The 22,218-nt window shown below is 37.9% G+C and overlaps 2 long non-coding RNA genes across 2 annotated transcripts in view; one reads left to right on the forward strand and one right to left on the reverse strand.

Moving 5' to 3' along the window:
* Positions 1–22,218, reverse strand: part of LOC110483645 (uncharacterized) — a 161,576-nt gene that overhangs the window by 38,119 nt on the left and 101,239 nt on the right. The gene's annotated exons all lie outside the window — the stretch shown is intronic.
* LOC144246788 (uncharacterized) overlaps positions 4,131–22,218 on the forward strand; it is a 45,035-nt gene continuing 26,947 nt past the window's right edge. The window contains exon 1 of the long non-coding RNA XR_013340491.1: positions 4,131–4,269. This is a non-coding gene — a long non-coding RNA (uncharacterized LOC144246788). The remainder of the gene's footprint in view (positions 4,270–22,218) is intronic.

Here is a 22,218-nt window from a genome sequence, read left to right on the forward strand (position 1 = left end):
TGGTGCTCAAAGTGCTAATGTCCTGGAAAGATAAATGCTCAATGCCTGTGATCCCTGCAGTTATCCTTATGAGCTGCATTTCCCATCTGGCTCAGCCTCTTGCCAGCAAACAAGTAGTTAAAAACAGTCAACTTTAGACCAAAATCCCCAGCTTCACACTGTCTGAATCAGAGCTTTTTCCAAGCTTATAAATTTCAATCATTCATTTCACCCAGGAATTGACAGTGTGTTAGGGAAGTTATAAGACCAAATAAAGGGAGAAGAAAAAATAAGAGCAGAAAACACCTGTCTTTGCAGCTGGCCACCAGGCAGACCTTTAATGTGCTGCCTGCTGGGAAACAGGGATGGTCTCATGTTACACTGAGGCTTCAGCAAAGGATGGAGTTTGCAGAAAGGAATCCTGCAACTAGAAGATGTAAGGCTTGGGTTTTAGCCAAAAACAATGGAGAGCAACATTAAATGAAAAGTTCCATAAGTTCAAACACATTCAACCACCAAACAACACACAGCTTTGTGGTTTGAAAGAATTTTAAAAAGAAATTTAAATCATCACTGCAGAGCTACCAGTTGTTTCTAATTTTGAAGAACAATCAGTATTTTACCCTTAACTACCACCAAATGCTTCCCAAAGTGACCATAGTCACCCATAAACAGACTGAATGTCTTCATTAAGGAAGAGCAGACCAAACCTGGTAAAAGCCAATATGCTACTTTGAAAATTGCTTTAGTGCCTGAAGCACTAAATTTCATCTTTCATAGGCTAAATCAACCCTAATAAGTGGCACCAGTTTTGCTTTAAGTCACATCCTTAGAAGCTCACTGACTAAAATTGAGAAGTCATCAAAGAAGAGTGATTCCAAAAGATTAGTAGAAAAATAGACATAATAGTATTAAAGTAGACATTTAGAGGGTAAAATCTTAAGAATATAAACGTTGTAAGAGAGAGCAGTAGAATACAATTTAAAAAAACCTAGAAGTTGGGCAGAAAATCCATAGTTCTACTCCTGAAGTGAAGCAGTGTAAAAGTGAGGATAGGACTGCAAAGTACCTTAAAAAATGATCAAAGCACTACATAACCAGGAACTAAAATACATATTAGAAGCCAAAATGCCCTTTTTCATATAGTCTCAATAATACTGACTGTGGTAAAGGGATAAAGGCATTAACAGGTGCTTAAGGAGCAGATCAGCAGTGACCTGCATTTTCAGCAGTGACCTCTAATTTCAATTTCATAGCACAAGACAAAGAAGAATCTCTTTTTCTGTGGGATCCAAAATAGCTTAAACTCCACCTGATTTTGGTAGGAAATGAGAGGACAGTAACCTTCCCTGATAAGGAAGTGAGAAGGGGGTATATTGACTGCAAAATGTTGCTGAGAAAAGAACTGTTGGAATCACAATTTCAGGGACATAACATTCAGGATTGATGAAAGAGGTATTAAAATGCTACAGTATTTGAAAATTAACTTATTGAATGAAGCAGAGTTTGAAAAAGTAGTGAATATTTTAGAATCATATACAGCTACAGTTTATACTGGCCCTCCAAGGGAGGGGTGGGGTTCACATTAACAAGGGTATTTGATTTGTTTTGGGGTTTTTTTTATCTTCTGGCAGATAACAAACCTTTGCTAAAGAATCCATAAATTATATTTCAGCTCTTTGTTCTTCTAGGTTCATTCCTAGAGATTTAATGATGTAAGATTCCTCTAATTTTATTATTCTATTGAACAAATGATAAATAAAAATTTCCTCTAGACATACAGAGGGAGGGAAAAATCACCAAAATATTGAAAAAGGATCCAGGTTTTCAGTCAGTTGAAACATCCTTAATTGGCTGGCATGTTTTTCTGCACTTATTACAGTGAATGCTGCCATCTGTTTCTTACTTCAAAAGAAATAATCAAAACGATTAGCAAGCCAACAGAGAAGAAAGTCTTATCATGCATATAGACTATTTAAAAAAACATAGTATCCACTGGCTCCCTGTGGATTGAATATTTCTAGCCTTGATGTGATGATTACTGGTAGAATAATATTCAACCATCTTCCATTTGTGACAATGGGACATGTAAAATTGAGATAATTTTGACTCCAGGTTTTCCATTTCCCAATTTAGGATTTGCCCTGTAAGGATCCTGAGAAGTATGTTTGTGGTGAGCCAGGCTGTGCTCTGGATCACAGTTTGGTGGCTGAAGATAATGAAAAGATTGCCAGTGTAAAATTCATCTTTAACAGCCCAAAGAGAAGTCTACAAGCAAAGAGCAGGAAAGCACACACAATGTTAGGGCAAAGAAAAAGACACAAAAGAGACAGAATTCCCTTCCACTAGACTGGTAGTGTATCATCAACAGTGCCCTCATCCCAACTGATCAAATATACATTCTATGGGCTATTTTCTTAATTGTTAAGCATCATAATGAATCGCTGATATTTATGCACTTCACCATTTAATTTCATCAACTGCTGATTAACTGATGACAATAAAATTCATGCTTGAAAAACCAGGAATGTTTTTACAGATACCTTGCCTATACATTAATTTAGGACATTCACTTCCTTGAGTGCTTTCAGATTATTCAATCCATAATGGGAATGCTGTAAAGGCAAAATTCCCTTTCAACCTTCATGGCCACAATCTGAACAGCCAGGGAAAGGGAGCTATAGCAAAGAGGATGTGCAATAAGCCATGGTAGCTGCTACAGTCAAGAAGTGACAATAGAATAAGTATGAAATACAGGAGAGGATTCACTCCCATGAAGCCTACTAGGTATGTTTTTACTCTATCAGTAGCAGTGGAGAGTAGAAAGATTATAACTTCTCTCCATCCTGTTATTTTCCTATCTAACCAAAGGAATCCAAATCTGTATCTGTCTGAGATTAGGAGAAATAAGAGCTTTTTGATCTCTGCCTTTCCCTCTGCTACAGGGAACAAAAACAATTTCCAACAATACTGCTCTTGTACCATCCATTTTTTTGCTTTGCTTCAAAAAAACTTTATTAATTCACTTTTATGCTTTGCTTTTTCTTCATGTCAATGACAGTACCAATAGTATTTCCTGATTTTACAACTGCCTGAGTAACAGAAGCATAAGACACACAGGCAGGACTGAGGCACACCCACCAGTGACCCCTGCCTTCACTCCTACCTGTAAGCCACAGAAAGAAACAGACAATTTTATAAGGAACGGAATGCCAAGATATTTTTTAATACTAAATGTCCAGGCTGTAGAGACACCTGCTCAGAGATCAATACAGCAAGCAGGCAAAAATAACAGAAGACAACATGGACAGGGGTAGATGGCAATATAGGGAGGAGAAAACCCCAAAACAACAAACAAACCACAAAAACCAAGAGATGATTAACAAGTCATCATTTGCTATCAGTACCTGTGGACCAACCACAAACCATAAATAAGAAAGAACATACAAACCTCAGACCAGAACAATAACCTTGTCTCATCTGATAAACCTGACTGGAGTTTGTGGTTTTCATCTACTTTCTTAGCAAAAACTAAAAAGCAATTTTTAAAAAAGGAAGGTATCCACACACAGTGTGGGAGGCAGGAGAATGGCCATGAGCTGATGTGACAGCTGCTGGCTCTTGGAAGGGAAATGGGAGAAAGCACAAGAACAGCAGCACTGACATCACAGAGGCAAAAGAGCCATCAGTGCTACAGCACTGGAGGGGTTTACTGTAGCCAGGGACTCAGCACAGTTCTCAGGCAGAGGGGCCTTTGGAAATGCAGATAAGTTCAGGGGAGATATATGAGCCTCGAAAAAAGAAGCAAAAAACTACAGGAATTCAATCAGCTCTTCTGTGAGCATTGGTGACTACTACACAGGCTTGATTTGTTTGAGAGAACTGTGCACTAGGATGTTTCTTAACCTAAAAAAACCAAAACAAAACCCAAAAAAACCAAACCAAACAAAATCATAGCTTGAAAGAAGGTGTATCTTTCTTCTAGAAGTGTCATCATTCTCCTGCCAAGTGGGAACATTTAACCATTATCAACAGGCAGATCTGAAGCTGGACAGAGCTGCGTAAATCCACTTGTCACATATATGTCTACTCTGTTACCAGGACTGTTTTTTGACAAATGAATTGGAAACCAGCCTATTCATCCTGTATAATAAACAGCAAGTGCTGGAGGGTATTTAACATGCAAAGGACACACCACAGATTGCCATGCTCACTGCATGACAGCCACCGAGGAAACTCATTGGACACAGACTCCACATTCCTCATGGAAGGGAAGAAATGTCATTTAAGGTAATGTGTACAACTGGTCAAATCAGTGTTGACAAATACATTTGCTAACAACTTCAGCCCTTTTTCCAATTACCAGATGTTTGCAAACAGACTGCTGTGTTTGTTATTGCAACAGTAGGGCAGACAATTGAAGTGCCTGAGCCAAAGCCCCAAACTCTCATTGACTTCACTGGGCTATGGGAAAGGGCTGTAGATGAAAAACTTTATGCAAAGAATTTTTGAAATATTCACTTGGACTCTTTCCCACTTTTTATTTATGCTTTATATTTGGTCATTCACCTCATACAGTTTTTTGGGTTTTTTTCTTCCAAGCTACATATCTGAAATCTTTTAATTTAATAGCAAATAATTTTTGCATCTGAATGAATAACCATATTCACACAAGACTAAAAAATTGTGAAGAGCAGTCATCATCCAAATGTTTGTGGCAGTCCAAGTATCCATGAGTGGCTGATACCAAAAGGCTGCAGTAAGCCTGGGATGAGCCATGGCAGCACTTCCCAGCAAAGTTTAAGTCCATTCATGAAGTTAGTGACAGATCATTAGTCTGACGCAGGAGCAGACTCAGAACAAACTGCACTGCCAGCTGATACACTCACTCAAGGCAAAATCACCAACTAATTTGTCCTTCTACAAATAAAGAGGAGCTCAAACAGGAATTAAACATATAGCTGCTTCATTTTTCAGGATCTGGAATTATACTGCCTGACTCTACAGGGGGAAGTAGTTGTCTTTATAATTCAGTCCTACTTTGTCTGGGTATTGTGAACAATAGTAATAACATATCTGTTTCAAAGTACTCCAGGAAAATTTCTTCAGAGGATTTACCATTTAATAGTGAGATTATGATACACTTAACATTACAGAGTAACATCCTCTTTTCGTAATCCAATTGGATTTTAATAGCTTTCTTGAAAGACTTGTGAGATGTGTCAGGTACAGCACGATATCGTAATCTGATCCTTAGCTTCTTCTAAGTGTGTTAAGCAGTGTGGATCATCTCAACCGAACATATCAGAAAGTTTCTCCTTGATATTCAGGCATGTTTTTATATGTTCCTTTCCTCTCTTCTTTATAGAGTAATTTTTGTCTGCCTTGGCCTTCTCTTATCAAATAGTGGGTGCTGAGCCTAGATTCTTCTAACCACGTCATCATGAAGCAACAAATCTTTTTCATGAGGCACTGAACAGAATAAAGAAAATAAACTGCAGAATGCACAGAGCAGAACCACCACCTCCCAGTGCTACATGCATGTGGACATTTTGGACTACATCTTTTTTCCCCTGAAATTCCTTCTCTTGGAACTTGCCCAGTGCAGATCAAATATTCTGATTATTTACATGTTGTCTTGCACCAAAATCCCTTTTCAAGAAACACCTCCCTCAAAGGCACTTTAACAGCCCAGAAATTCATGAATGATTGGCTGAAGCTCTGAGCAACAAGACGACAGCTTGTGGCATATCACCAAGATGTTTTCCATCCTTTGATTACCTTATTTATTTTCCAAGTATTGAATTATAATGTTTACTACAAGGAGCATATAAACACAATAAAACCTGCCATATTTTAACATAATAAAGAAGCTCAAGCTATATATGTGCCATTTAATTTACAATAATTTGTTCCTTCTTGATGCCGTATCCTGATAGCAGCAATTAATGAATGTGGAGAAGATAACATTGGTTTGAGTGCTCAATGTGACACACAAAAACATTACTGTAAATGATCCTAAAAGCTCATGAAAAAGGGAACTGGCAAATAACATAGGGTATGATGAGCTGAGCCAAGAATGTGATTTTGGACTGTTTCCATTGTGGTTTTCACTTCAGAGTAATTTGTTTGATTTGGAACACCAGCAATATAACTCTGTGTAGGGATGGGTTATTTGAGGTAACCTCTATGTTTTAAGGATGGGGTATTTTTATAGCCCAGGACCAAAAAATTAGGTCACATGCTACAGCTACCTAGAGCTAGGAAGACAGAGAATCCACTGTTTTTAATTCCTCACGTTATCTTGTACCACACAGAGACATGTATTTTACTGTTCTTAAAATACATATCTATTAATATGTAAATGAGTAAAACAGCACAGCCTATGAAAACATCCTTTTAGCAGAAATATTAACTTTTCAAATTCTTAAAGGCTACTTTTCACACTAAATTCCTCAAGAAATGTAGTGAAGTTGAAGCATAAGAGTGCAATATTTGAAACTTTTAAATTATTCTGGATTTTAATGCATTTCAAATTCATGTGACAGTGCAACCTCTTTAGTGCTAGATTTTCTATGATAGATTTTGAGCTAACATCTAGAAAAAAGCTAAATTTTTTGAGTTGCTAAACGTTAAAAGTTTCAGTTTGTGCATAAAAACACAGCAATGGTGGGCTCAATAGAGTACATAAAGACAGGACTACCATAATTTAACATATTTGGATGTGGACAATATTTTGTCTAGCACAGAACATATGTAAAAGATAAAAAAAAACCTTAAAATTAAAAAAAATAATTTTAAATCATTCACAAATTAAAATTTTATAGTGGAGTCTTTTAAAAACTTAGGTTCAGATCCCCTTTTTAGTGAAGTTTCAATGGGAAAAGTGAAAATACCTAATTTACATCAATGAAAAATTATAAAATCAATATGTAGTGCCCGTTAAACTCTCATTGTACTACCTACTGCATTGCTTGAAAAGAATAAAACACTTCCAAGATTTCTATAGGACCAATCTAACATCAGTTCTGGAAATTATCTTCACTCACAGGATGAGCTAGAGAAATATTCATAAGGTCAATGTATTGAAACACCCTGATGTCCTTGGCCAGGAGCCACGTGAATAAAAATTCCTTTAAAATTGCCACTCTGTAGCATTGTAAAGGAAAATTTAAAGAATTACTGAACAGTTCTAACTAAAAATCACTGACATTTAATAAACAAGGAATCTTATTATTTCTCCCTTCTTTTCTCAAAAAGTTTTTGTTTATAAAACACCAACACACATCTTGGAGTCACCACATCAATTCCCTACGTCTGGAGATGGGACCTAGGGCTGTGCTCTGATCAAGCACAGGCCTGAATCTGACCAGGACATCCCAAATCTGTGGTACTGCTGCAGAAGCAGTGGCTGCTTTGGCTAAAGCTTGATAATCTGTCTGCACTGCATGGACACCCTCTCCAGAGCATTCCTCCACATCATTTCACTCCTAAGATTAGTATCTTAGGACACTAATGACCATCAGGCAATTTCCCATTGTTTCCTTTTATTTCTCACACATTTACTATTCATTAATACTTTTCTCAAGTACTCAAACCTATTTTTGTTTATGTTCCACAGTGAAGATGCTCAGTTGTCTTCCATGTGCTGTTGTGGATCTCCACGATTGCCTCTGCTTTTTCTCATATCCACTGACAGGGACAAAATGGGTGCTGGTCCAGACAAGGATGTGTAGTTATGGTGACAGGACACTTTTATTACCAGACACTTACTAAAGCTTGTTAAAGGTTTTATGAAGAGAAGAAAATCTGATTTTTACAGAGGCAAGTCAAAGTCTACTGGGAATAAAAGGGATTATGTTGTTTCCAAAGGATGTTCAATGCAACTGCCACAACTTTTGCTAGATGATTTTATCACCTTGATCTGGACTGCTCAACTGACACTTAAAGCTGGAGAGCTTCCTCTGGAAACTTGGTGTCCTTTTAGAAAAATTATTGAAATTGTTTTTTATAGGGAAAGAAAGAGTTTGGCCAACAAAAAGGTCAGCTGACAAATTTTCTGCCCATGGAGCATTATCTAAGATAAATAAAAGCAACACAGTGAGACAGAAAGGCCAGAGCATGTGCTGTGCCAGGCACAGCAGCTTCCTTTATCCCTCCTGCCATGCAGCAGTGCCACATGGTCAGCAGTCAGCACAGGAGACAGATCAAAGTCCTTGTAATCCTGTTAGGAGGCTCTTGATATGGCCTGAGACAAGGGGAAATGAGATTTGTGGATAATCTCAGCTCATCTTCGCTGCAAATGCCTACAAGGAAAACGTGACTGTAACCTGCCACATTTTACACATACAGAAGTCCCTTGCTCTTTTCTAGAATAACATAACTCAGGCAAGTGGAAATACAATTGTGATTTATAGTTCACTGGATTTTTTGCAAGTACAATAGTACAAATAAATCCATTTTTTCCCCCTGACTGACCCTGCTGGTGGGCTGTGCAGAGGTGTGCTACTAAACCAGAAAAACCACAATATTGTTGTGATTAGAAACTTTTGGGATGTCAAAATGCAGCAACATATTTGCACTTCGGCTGTTTGACCTAAAGCTTTACACCAGTGGTTTTAATAAACCTTTCACTTACAAAGCTGGTGCAGGAGAGACCAGAAAATAAACCCAAACCATCCAGAAATGGGCAGGACTGTGAAGCAAAGCAGTACAAAAGAGGTGATGCTGCTTTCTCTTCATTTTGTTTTCCCATGGAGCCAGTAAATAAGAAGAGAAAAGCAGAGGCTGTAAAACCTGGATGAAAGAGCCAATTTAGTAGGCAAGCTCTGATCTCCAGCATGTTCACTGAAAGTTCTGGTTTTTTAAGGAAAGTTGCCTTGTTCTTACATAACCTTCGACAGTTCGCTACAGCAGGGTAAGTGAGGGAACAAGATTAACAGATACGAGATATTTTTACTGCTTCACCCAAAGATTCACAGAATTTTCTGGGAATTTTAACACTTTTTCAAAACAATGTGTGATTCGTCATGTTGCTATCAGTGCTAGGAGAGACTTCTACATAGCCTCCAAGTGATTTGTACTGAGCAGTCTAATAAAATTATTTAACATCGTTCTTCAAACTAATAAAGCCACTAAATTTATTTTTGATAGGAATCAAAATTCTGTTATTAAATATACATGCAGTGTCACTGCATTACCAAAGTGGAAATCATGAGGCTGCTACTCCTACCAACTGCTGTGTGTTATCATGATAAGTTAGCCATGATAAATGCTTTCTGAGTGAACTCTCAGGAAATATATTTGTGTCAATTAGCACAGATTGTGCGATCAAGGAGCAAGGTCAGTGAAGCATAATAAATGGAAGTCAATATCTGCCCTAAAACATGACATCTATTTATCTAAGTGCAATATCTTGGCTTCATTTACTGTATCCCTTCCTGCTTCCCTCCTTTTACTAAGTATATATTTTAAAAGAGACTGGTGTAAACAAACCACGTAACAATTTAAATGAATTTACATTGCAATGCCATTCCATCAGTAGGGTTTGTTTGCCTCCCTGCTATGAAGATCCACTGCTGATATTTTTACCAGCAAGTCCCCCAGACAAACACTAACTTCAGGTCACAAAAGATCCACCACAGACGCAAAATCCAGAACTATTTCCCCATATTCTGCACCTCCACCAAAGTAGAAGCTGAAGGTATGAGCACATCTGAACAGTCAGAGGAAGCACCAGCTGCGCAAACACATGGCCCAGCCTGTGATAAAATCCTTTTTCCTTTCTACAACAGCTGCAACAAAGTCAGAGCTCCTTGAATACAGAAAATCTCTGTAATTTCTCCAGTGGCAGAAAACCAGTGAACAGCCCCATAACAAAAAGAACCCTGGGCTATTAGTTAGCCTGGGATTCAAGAACATCAGCATCTCAAAGTTTTCTGCCATGCAATAGGCACCAAAATCAGACTTCAGCCACATGTCCCTAACTGCACCAACAGCACTGAAGGTCTGACACTGTCCTGCTCATTGCTGGAACTGGAGCAGAGCTCTGCACCCAGCCAGGGAGCAGGGCTCTGTGGGGGAATGCTCTCTGCAGCTGGACACAGCAAAGCTCCTGTGCAGATCTGCCAGCAATGCTCCCCAGCCCGAGTTTAAGGCCAGAGCCTCGGCTCTCACTGCCTTTAGCAGGGCCAGGGCATTTATACAACAGCTGAATCTGAGGGATGAAGGACATGACCTTGAAGATGGGTCTTAGAATAGGAAGAACTTTGCCTTAGAGACAGGACCAAACTAAATGATAACATGTGAGTCCCAGATTTCTTCTGCTTTCAAGCCAATTGTCTGAACATGCTGCTTCATTCTTTATTCTTCTGTTATCATAACTTTACAATGTGTCTTCCTTTGAGCACACCTTTTGAGACGTGGGCCTGATTTTTGAAGGGGACACGTTCAGCACTTTGAAGGACAATCAGGGAAAGGATTTTGACATAAACAAAATGGACATACCCCAACCACAAAAACTTGAACATTTTAACCACAAAAGAAGTCTGCATGTATAAAACCTTATTACACTAAGTCCTTGTTTCAAAAAATAGCTGCTAATGCAGCAGAGTAAGCAAGTTTACCAATAAATCTCTTTGAAATCATTCTGGTACCAAAGAAATTAGACAAAACAACTTCTACAGCCTACTAAAACACATGGCCTGATATTTGAGAGCAAATCAAGAAATTTTAGCTGTTGAGAAATGAGATGGACAATCTTTGGAGACAAACATCACTGATGAAAAGTGATGATGTCCATATTAACTAAGCAATCTATTGCTATTTACCCCAGGAATTACTGCACACAAAAGGAATTACTCAAAAAAACTCAGCCTGAGAAATCTTGGTGTTTGTTGCTATCCCTTTCTGTTGTTATTTAAGGAATACAATGGAAACCAATATCAAAAAATTAAAATATTATATATTCTTGTTGTTATTGGAAAAAATACAGGAAAAATAACTCTATATAGAGAAGTTAAACTGTGTTCATTTATCCTTTTCACTTTTTTCTATTATTATCAATAATCCCAGAACTTCTTAAGTTACACAAAGAAAAGAAAAGGTTACTTTTTAGGGGAAGTAAAAACAGGAAAGGAAGGGGAAGTAATATGACAAAAAAAAGGGAAGATTTATCTTTATCTTCCTTCAGTCAAAATATCTCTTTTAATATTCATAATGGTCTCCCCGCCAGGTTGGCTTGAGTCTCAGCAAACACCTAATTTCCATTAGCATTAATAATTGACACACGCCTACCTAAAAAGGTAAATACTTTATTTTGTCAAGTCTTAGAACTGGACAACAAATTTAAATGAAGAGAATAGCAAGAGGCTTGGAGACAAGTGAAACTGCATAAAAGTCCATAAAGGATAAAGAATTCTTAACATACTTGAAAACATTTCACACCAGCAGTAGGAGGCCTAAAAAATTATGCAAATGAATAGAACTCAAAAATTTGTATACAACAATGCATAGAGTAAATAGGAAAAATTGCATATAATATGACATTGTTGTATTAAAAAGAAGGAAAAAAATAGGGTAGAAAGCTTTAAAATATTTACAAGATAAATTAATCTCATGAAGGCTGCTAGGGAAAGAAAGTGTTGCAAATATCAGACAAAACCAGTGATCAGAACTGCACACTTTTTCAGCCTTCAATTCATGTCCTACACAGTTTTAATCCAGTCATCTATATATTCTTTCTTTCCCAACTTGGTCCTCTGCATTGTAGCAGTAATTTTCGCAGCTATATATTTCATTTTACAGTTGGATACATTAACATTTGCAAAAATCTTCAGATCTATGGAAAGATAATAATAAATAAATGCAGATAATGACGAGTAGCAATAACAATCAGTCAGATGCATCCCTGAATAGCATGGCCTTTTCCATGAAAATCATCTTAACCTACAGGGCCATCAGCTTCCATAGAGATATGAAAAGATAAATTAACTGGGCATCTGTTCTGCAGATTTTGAAGCGGTGATCACTGAGCCTTTCTTTACAGTTTTGGCCCACTTGATTTTTAGCCATTTTTAATTGATTCCCTGAATGAGTCACAGGAACAAATATTCTACAATGCAGTGTAGAGATGAACAGTTTTCACTGCACTTTTTGTGAGCTAAGAACCTTATCTGATATGAAAGCAGAACCCTCACCATCTTTAACAGATAAAGATACCATCAAAGCAGCAGCAGCAGCTGCTGAAAATTTTCTATCGAGATTCTTTGAAACATTAAACTACAGGAGAAGGGCTTGGAGCTGACCAAAATGTTTTGGTAAAACCAATGTGTTGAATTTTAGTAGCATTTAGAGTTTCATACTACAGTTGATTAAACCAAGTGTTCTTCTGATTAAATTTTCACAAAGATTAGGAATTGGAAACTGAATTCAGATCAGCCAAGATTTTTAGGTTTTTACAAATGTCTCCCTAAGCAAAAGAGTTACAACATCAAACTCTTTAACTGAAACACTTTTCATTTCTTTCTTCTATTCAATCCTCAGACAGAAGTATTTAGTTTGGGTTAATAAAAAAATTTGCACTTCAAGTTTGAAATCATTTCATTTAAGTATTGAAGGTGTGAGGGTTTTTCATTGTTGTTTTTTCTGCTATTAGTTTCAATTTCAAAGGCAACAGTGGTTTCAAACACTACATCAAGATTTGCTTTTTTTTCAAACTTTTTTCAACTTTCCAAAAACGCACCCACTGTGGAAAAAGCCAGGATGGCTTTGCCTTTCCTCTTAAACCTGTTAAGACAATAAATTTCCATCCAATCAAATTAAAGACAGTTAGAACTTCCACATAGAACATCTTAAAAGTATTATAAATCACCAAGCAAAATGCTGATAGATATTTTGCTACATCGTTACAACCCACTTCCCTTCGTAGCCATTTAAATCGGTAGTAGCAGGCTACAGATTGCATTTTCACAATGACGAGCTGCACAGAAGAATTTTATCCTTACAGTCTTTTGTGAGACCCCTATGCATGCACTACTCCTTAATCTTTTCCTGGAGGAAGTCAGATTTCGGACTGAAAAGGTAATGAGCCAGAGAGTAGCACTCTCAAGTAATAAGGATGTACCTTTTAGTAAGTCTAAAAACTCAGTTCAAGTTTCAGAACCTAATATATTCTACTCATCTACCACCTCATCCTGAAAGCACCTAAATTTCTTGTGAACACTAACCGCCTCTATCCATAATGCAAGACTTGTAGCTTTGACACGGCTGAAATTGTTCCTTTATTATTTATCAGCATCACTACTTTTGACTTCAGAGTCCATACACTCAGGTAGGATCCAGATAAGAACTGAAAAATTCTGCAAGAGAACTGAAAATTTCATCTTTCCTCATCCTACAGGCATGTCAAGACAAAGCTCTCCTCACAGGACCTTCAGTTATTCCAGGACAGGATACTCTCAGGCCTTCCTGCTGGAACTTGGTTACATCCAGTGTTCAATCCACCCCATGTGAATTATTGGCTGGAATGTACAATTTGCTGTAAAATATTTTAATTGCAACTCCCTTTTTGAAACAAGATCTGCATGTTTTCTCAAGCCAAAATTGCAAACACAAGTAAATCCTGAGTGTTCTTAATTCTAGCCACAGGATTGGCAGGGCTCAGACAAAGCCTAGGTTATACTATGTGTACATAGAAGAAGAAGGGGTAGTAATTAGTCTGCACTGTATTCTAAGTCTAATTAGTCTTCTAATTAGTCTGCACTGTATGCTAAGGAGTGAATCCTTTATACAGAGAGAGTTCCCTTATCAAAAGGCAACTCCTCTGGCAACAGCTTGTTCCACCTAGCAAGAATATGATACTTAGGCTTTAGAAATAGTTTAAAAGTATCCCTTATCTACTCTCTAAGGAAAAGAGAGCAAGTTCAGGGATGTGCAATATTGCCACTACCCAACTATCCCCGAGAAACGTTGTTACAGAATCATTTAGCCTTAATCAGAACGAGTTCAGACAGAACGTCCGGGCTTGTTACAAGCCTCTCAACATCTTAAACAGCAGGGATAGGCAGCAAACTGCTGTCCTAATCATAGTGGAGAACTATTAGATTTTCTTCACCAGCTCTTGCAGGGTTTGCCAGAGGTATCACACCATCTTTAATGCTGCAGCAGTACAGAAAAATGATCTATGTGGATTTGACGGCCTTGTTTCTTCTAACTAAACAATCAGGAAATACTCTTAAGAAAACTCCCTTGTCTTGCACAAATATGTGCCCATACATGACTTTTGTGCAGCAAAAAATAAGTTTTCATGGTTGCTCAGTGCTGCACACAGATTGAATTTCAGAGATAACCAAAATGACAGCCCTTCGCCCCCCTCCAGAGCTTCAGTGGACACCATTGTGTCTTCCTTCAGTTTTTCAAAATAGTCCCACAATTCCTTCTATGAGAGAGTTATGCTATTTGTAGCTTTGAATGTGGAGACATGGGTGATGAAATTTCACCCTCCATAACCAGCAAAGAATTTTACATATATGATATTAACAGCTGACCAAGTGCACAACATCCTTGCATGCTTTTACTTTACACCAAGATATCAGAAGTCATAACAGGCTGGGTAAAAAAGCTCTGATGAATTGAAAACTGATATTAGAAAAAATTCAGTTCAGGTTCTGAATCTAAGGAACAATTACAAAGTTAATTTCAGAAAACAGGTGAGGACTCTCCTGTTTCTATGTACGTTACAGGTCTATTAACACTTCTAAAACAAACCTTAGCAAACACATATCTAACAAACTCCTATGTATAAACACCTAAAGGTAGATATTGTCATTCACTCACCACATCCTTTCTAGCCTGATATACAACTTTACAGTTTTCTCTGGGTTAAGTGTCACAGATCAAGCTGTTAGCTAGGACTCTATTTAGAACACTCAGATTTCCCAGTTATCTCAGAAGAGCTTAGCTGTGTTGCTGCTTTTCCACGGAGACCAAACTCAAAAACCAGGCACAATTCAGGGTATCCAGTCCATACTGCACCCTCCTGTTCAAAGTGCCAATTCTCAGAATGCTTCTTCCTAATTTCTAGAGGCTTTTTCCACACCTTTTTGTCCCCAGATGCTTTCCTCACATGCCTTTTCAGCATTACAGCTATACCTGAAAGTCTCCTCCTTGGTATATCAGCAAAGTAAAATTCATATTGATTTTTACAGCACCCATTTATTTCCTGCAGAGCTGGGTACAATTTTGAGGTCTGATAGTCATCTTAGAACTATATATTTGAGAAACTGTCATATCAAGGGTCCCTGTGCATGTCAGCCACCACAGATGGAAGGGGTAGCAAAAAGGAGCATCACAACTGATTGAAATATTTAGTTCTGTATGCACAACTTGCCATACAGACCAAAGTTCCACCCAGCACTCTTCACACAGATGAATTGTGTGCAGGTGCATTCACCAGGCCTGCAAACTGCAGAGCATAAGTCACCACTGCCTGGGGGGCATCCTATGCTTATGCAGAGCTCCTGGTGGAAATCAAGGTAGTAGCAGTTAATTGCTATGTGTATTTTATAGGAAGCCAGGATAATTTTTCTCTAACAGATGGTGCATTTTGCTATGATATGGTAGCTAGACTGCCACAGATCTCACTCCAGTCTTGGGCAGGTGGGTTGGGAAAATGGGGACAGTGAGAGATGCAAGACTGTATTTGACACAAATGTGTCATTTGTTGGTTTTAGGCACACCTGTTCCCCAGAGATTATCTACAAACCTTCCAAGGGTCACCACTTCCAGTTGTCTTCACACACCAAATCTTCTGAATCTTCTCACAAAACCAGAAATTTATGCACAATTACATTTTCTTCACTGATAAAAGTGCTCAAGCATGCACAGAAATATTTCTCATTTGCAGTCTAAATGCACTTATGATAAATCCATATACTTGTTCCTGTGCCAGTGCTGTCTTTTAGATTAAGTAGTTCCTTGTTGTCTCTGATTCTATGGCAAGCTGCCGTGGTGACTTATTCTCTTGTTACAAGGAGGTGGAGAGCACCAAAGATAATTAATACCGTAACACAGAACCAAGCTCTTCTAATGTGCATTTAAAATAAGCATTTTCCATTGAACTGTGGAAAGGGAAAACTGGAAATTTTGCAAATCTCAAAATTAAAATTAAATTATTAGCTATGAAAAGTCATAAAAGAGAGAGAGAGGGAAATGAAGCTGTAAAGGAGATCAATACATTTTTCAAAAAGTATTTCATTAAGTATCTTTAGGCTCAGTTTTCTGCTACTATGATCTCTGTGCCAGTGCTGATTATTATTTCTATTTTTCTGTGTTTAAATTCAGAGTTAACAGATTGGGTTGAGATTTACCCCAAGTGCAGTCAGAGAACCCCATGCAGAAAAGCTACAGGATGGACCAACCCAATCATCACAGCCACATTCTCAACACTTTGCCTGTTTGGTCATCTCACAAGATATGACCCAGATTGGGGACTGGCTCTGGACAAGGGATGATGATACTCTGATGCTGGTTCCAGCTATGGTGTCAATTCCAAGCCCCAGGAAGCCACAGAGGTGTTCTGCAGCAGGTCTGCTCCAAGTTCAGTTCATGGAATATGGATTTCATCCCCCATCTCCTTCTTTAGACTATTTAAAGAGAAGTGTTGTCTCACTGTGTGTTAGTCTTTTCTTCCTACCATACCATTAATGTTATCCTGGATTAACTGTTCAGGAACTTGTTCACTATTTTGACAGTAGGAGTGCCACCTCCTAATGAATACAGCTCTATACATCGATATAATGCATCACCTTCATGTACTGGATTTCACCAGTTTTTCCTTAAATAACTAGAAGTTACCTAAACAAAACCAATTAGTTGATTTGTTCTGCTCAGGCTAATTAATTTACTGCTACCAAGGAAAAGAAGTTAAAGTCTTTTTGAGGCCTCAGATCACAGACATTTCAGCTCTTCACAGTGGAAGATGGCAGCTGACAGAAATAGTAAATATTTCTAGCTCAGGAGAGATTTTTCACAGGACAAGTACCTTGAGATCCCACGCAAATTGCTAGGCCTAATATACCTGATCCAAAGTGAGCAAGTGAATGAGAGAAATGTTGAGAAGATGTGTCAGAACAAACTTCATTGTATGAAGGTCAGAATATGGAATTAGAGCATGAAAAGTTAAGTTTCTTCTCTTGCCTTTTCCTCAAGGGTCTGGTTATAGTACTTCTAAAATTAATAAAATCCTTTCTTACTCAAACTTTGCATTTTAATGGAACTTTATATCTGCAACTCCTTATTTAGCACTACAGAAAAAAACCATCAAGCATATGTACCTGCAGTGGACACTATCTACCTGTAGAAATCTTGTGAGCCCTCAGCCTGTCTGGCAGGCAGCAGTCAAGGAACAGATGAAAGAGGACACAATAAAGGCAACTAATCAAACATGGCATGAAAAGAGATCGACTGAAAACCTAAATCAGCAGTGCAACAAAATATTTCACCAGTGCATACCTAATTTCCTTAGAATAATCAGCAAAAGAGAACAAAACAACCAAAGAAGTGCTCTCTGATCTTAGTCCTTCAGTTTACAGCTGAAGTCACATTCACAGTACATTCTCCCAGTACATGGAAAGTTCAAATCAAAAGCTATGGCTGGAGAGCACATTGCAAACTGATAGGTGTACAGGTTCACCAGGATGTACTGGGGAGCAGCTCTGGCTCTGCACTGCCAGGAGAGTGTGGGGATCAGAGCAGGAAGCTGAAGACTTTGCCATTGCCCAGCCTGTAGAGGATGTTTGCATCCCAGCTGTACCTCTAAAGCCAGCAGACTTGCATCTCAAGAAAGCAATTTTAATGCAGAAGTATCTTGAAGGCACTTTCTCTTTTAACTTTACATAAAAACAGCCTGGAACAACAGTCTTTAGATAGTTAAAGGTGAGGAAGAGAAATCCCACCTTCAGGACCTTCTAAAGACCTTATTGGCAGCCACATTGCATCACAGGTTCATGGATTTTATTCATGTACTTATTAGCATTTTATTCTCCCCCAGACATACTGACTATGATAAAACTGCAGCCTACACCTCATCTAATTGAGATCACGCATATAATGAACAGCATGACATAAGAAATGCTGTTGCTTAATATTGAGAACCACTTTTCATGGTCTTTGAACAGCAGGAGCAGTTTTTCTTGCATTGGATCAAGCACACTTTGATGGACATGAGGCTTTTGGTGTTATTGGGGATTTTTGGTGTCAGGGTATTTTGTTGGTTTCTTCTTCAAAATCTATATATACAAAATATATACAAAATCTATACACAGCTTGAAACTCTATTTTGTTTAGTGCACTGCAGTGCTCAAATAAAAAATAGAAAGGAAATTCAATGGAAAAATGTTCTTACAGGCTTTTAAAGCTTATTTTTCAGATGCATCTGTTCAGGTGCATTGCTCCAGAAATAGAGTAGGGAAAGAATGAGAAATAGAAAAGTCATTTGCAGAATTCTAATTCACCTATGAGGATGATCCTATTAATCAGCTTTCATATTGTTCCCAGTGACCTTTTCCTTCTTGTCATACAATTATTACCCTCCTGCTGGTTTTATATCTTCCTTCCTGCATCACTGAATAAGAAGAAATGTAGTTTAGAACAGCCCATGACCCCAAGGACATGAGAGACAAGTGCTGACTAACTATGAATTTTCTCTGAATCATGTTAACATTACTCTCCAGACCCCACCACTTACACAACTGATTAAAAAAATACTGGAGTGTAAAGTCAGGGCTTTTGCAATAGCAGTCTTTCTTAAACCAAAGCAGCACGTTTCCCATTCCATTAGTTTCATAAAGGTGTTTCCTGGCAGACCTGTCAACAAGACTACAGATTACTCCTGTGAATATGAGCTTGAATAAGTTCTGAAAATTAAAGCAAAAATACCTTGCTAAGAGGTAAGAGATAATTTTTTATTTCCTCTAGCTTTACAATATGTTTAATTGTGGAGGGAAATTTTTCCAGTATCATGTGCTCAAATATCCCTGAACAGAATCAGCTATAGTTTTTCTTGGGATACTTTTAAAAGACTAAACTGAAGATTCTACACATGATTTCTTTCATGTCCTGCTGGACTACACTTACAACTTTACATTTTAAGTTTTCAGCACATGAACCGAAATTTTTTTTTTTTTTTTCAGAGAAAAATGGAGCATAATGTCTTCTGAAAGTGATAAACTCTTACATTTCACTCACAACAGAGGTATTACAAATCCAAGTGCTTAAGTTTGTGACTGGAATTGGATTGACTATTTCCAGTGCCTCAAGTCCCTTGGAGGTACAGTAACTCAGAAAATCTAGTAAAAAAGGAGTTTACCCTTAATAATTCTAACTTTGATTGCTTTAATGAATTGGCTGATTTTGTCTGGGTCTTCTTCCTTCCCTAGTTTTATAACCAGATATACAGCAGTTTAATTAGGAAATGCAACAACTAAAAATAAAATTGAAAAAAGAATTAATAATCTTGCCTTAGAGACCACATAGACCTCTATTCCATGGGGTCCATTTTCATGAAGAAAAATTCAATAGACTAGAATATATTATTGTTTTCAAGATTATATCATGTGTTTCAAATGGGCATCACTGACAGAATAATAGACTAACAACTGTGAGGAAAACTGCTAGCATGGGATCTTCAGATTCCAAATAAACTTGAAAAAAACCTCAGAGTTTCAACAGTGCAATGAGATTAAGTTGCCATTCCCATTATTTCCTAATGGTCACATTTCTAACAACAGACCTAGAAGCCCAAGCCTGACAAACATTTTTCCCTGAGCAAATGCACTTCACACACCCTCAGCTAATTAGACTGAGCAGGATAAACTGCATATCAATAACTTGTGGGTTTCTGAGCTCTCTGAACCATGTGCAGAGTGCTGGGGCTGGATGGATATTCGGGGGGCTTGATTCAACTAAACCTGCTGCAAAAGCATTTGATTCTAAGCAAACTGAATAGAAATGCTTGCCTCCCAAATCTGGATCTGAGGTGCATCTGTTCCTCACATGAGCCTTTTCTTTATCACTTGCCAGCCTCTGACATGAGCTCAAGTGCTGATCCCACGCCAGGGCACTGAGTGGCTGCAGCACGAAGCCTGTGCCAGAACTCCCACACCAGCACTGGCTGTGCTCAGCTTTTTCTTATTTCCCAATTTATTATCCAAGTGAGCACACACTACCCTATCCTATGGAGATGGAGATTCATTATTCCAAGGTGTGTCTCTAAAAAAAAAGTATAAGAAGAAGGTTAGAGAGGTGATCAATTACAGCTTCCAGAGTTATGTTTCATGAATGCAAATAGCTAAAATATTAACAAAGCCTCTAACATTTTACATCAGAGGTGCAACTCTGTGGGACTGCAATGCAGCTACAATAATGTGTCAAGGTGTGTATGTGAAGGGCTAGAACTGACAATAGCAATCAATGCCTCCACATCAGTTGTCACCCACTACCTTTCAGATCCTAGTCAAAAATTCAATCAAATCTGCTGCATAGGGCACCTACAGTCCCTAAACTGTACATGGAAGAAGTGAGAAAAAGACAAAATAATCCCCTGCACTAATTAAGATACAACTGTTCCTTTCAAAAGCTGATGCACTTGACTCTCAAAGGAAACAATTGTCTTTTACCAGAAAACCCAGACTGAAGATTTGTTCTTGGGTGCTAACATTAGTCCTTACAGATAACTTATAAGAAAATTGTGGCCCTACTTAAACACAATCTTCTGCCTTTGGAAGAAGTTGTGCCTCCTTTATTCAGAACCTTCTTTCTACCACTGACTTCTGCCATTCAAATCAGCCAAGGAGGGAGAAACCCATATTTGCTGCCACACAAAAGAGTGCTCAGGCCAACAGGTTTTAAGTGAAGATACACATGCAGGGGCACATGCGCTGAAGTGCCCATACAATGAAAATGGATCACAGTGTTCAAAGTTGTGACTCCTGAGCCAGTCTGGGGCAGTACTGGGCAAGCAAAACAGCAACTTAAGAGTATTAGAAATGTTAAAATCTCCCTTACTATCTTGATGATTATCAGACACCTTCTTCATAATCCCATTAATGACAGCAGGCAGCAAACACATGTGAATCCCAAACTGCAGGGCTGCTTTTGTTAAAACACCCTCATCTCTATTTAGTGACTGAAGTAAAAGATATGTTAAGTACCAGTTCATTTGGAGATCCCACTACATTTGGTGTGAACTGACACTGCCCTTACCTCTGAAAATCACATTACTTGGTTAGACTCAAACCTTGCAAATTAGTTGTGCAGATTTCAAAACACCACTCATCATGCTTCTCATCAGGTTCAGTATTATTCCCACTGAGTTTCATGATAAATGGCTCAGAATCAATTAACTCTATGATCCTGAACAACTGATCATATACCAGATCTTTTTAATCCTGTTATTTGATAGAGAAACCTCTTACACAAACAAAGAACACTGTCACATACAACAGAGCATTGGTTTTGTGTCTCTTTTGCTCCTTAGTATTAGCTCGTTAAACCTCAAAAGGCTTCATCCAGTTCAGAAACATGGACAAGCCAATTATACAGACTCATCCAGGAACACAAGTGAAAAATTACACCTTACATTTGAACCATTTTTCAAAAAGCTACCACTTTGCATTTAATGCAAAAATAAATGTGTTCATAGACGTATGGTTTTATATCTTAATGAATATATATATATATATATATATAAACATATATGCTTATATGTGAACAAAAACTTAAATATATGAACCATAAGACAATACCTTCAGAAATCTGACTACACATTATGCTTATAAAAACACAGGGAAACCCTTCTGATAGCAGCCATGGTACAGTATTTTATATGTAAAACCTTTACAAAACCAAAGTAATACTTTGTAATAGCAGTCAGATTCCAAATAAAATACAGCTATTTTAAAAAATCATTAAATGCAAGCATAACTTTTTAACTAAAAAAAAGCAACCTTGCCTAAAACACGTATGTAAAAATATCTTCTAGACAAAGCCTTTTGATAAAGAAAAGCTCATATAGACCAGATGTAACTATTGCTTTCTTAATTCTCTGCCTTTGTCTGCACTCTCCTCTTGAGCTGTTGTACCTGGTTTACACCACACGTCTCAGGCACAGATGAAGGCAGCCCCACTTCTGACCCTGGGAGGGTGAAATAATTTTGAAACTATTCTTTTTAATCAGCACCA

This window comes from Lonchura striata, chromosome 10 (assembly GCF_046129695.1).
Source record: "Lonchura striata isolate bLonStr1 chromosome 10, bLonStr1.mat, whole genome shotgun sequence".
In the NCBI taxonomy this organism is placed as follows: Eukaryota; Metazoa; Chordata; class Aves; order Passeriformes; family Estrildidae; genus Lonchura; species Lonchura striata.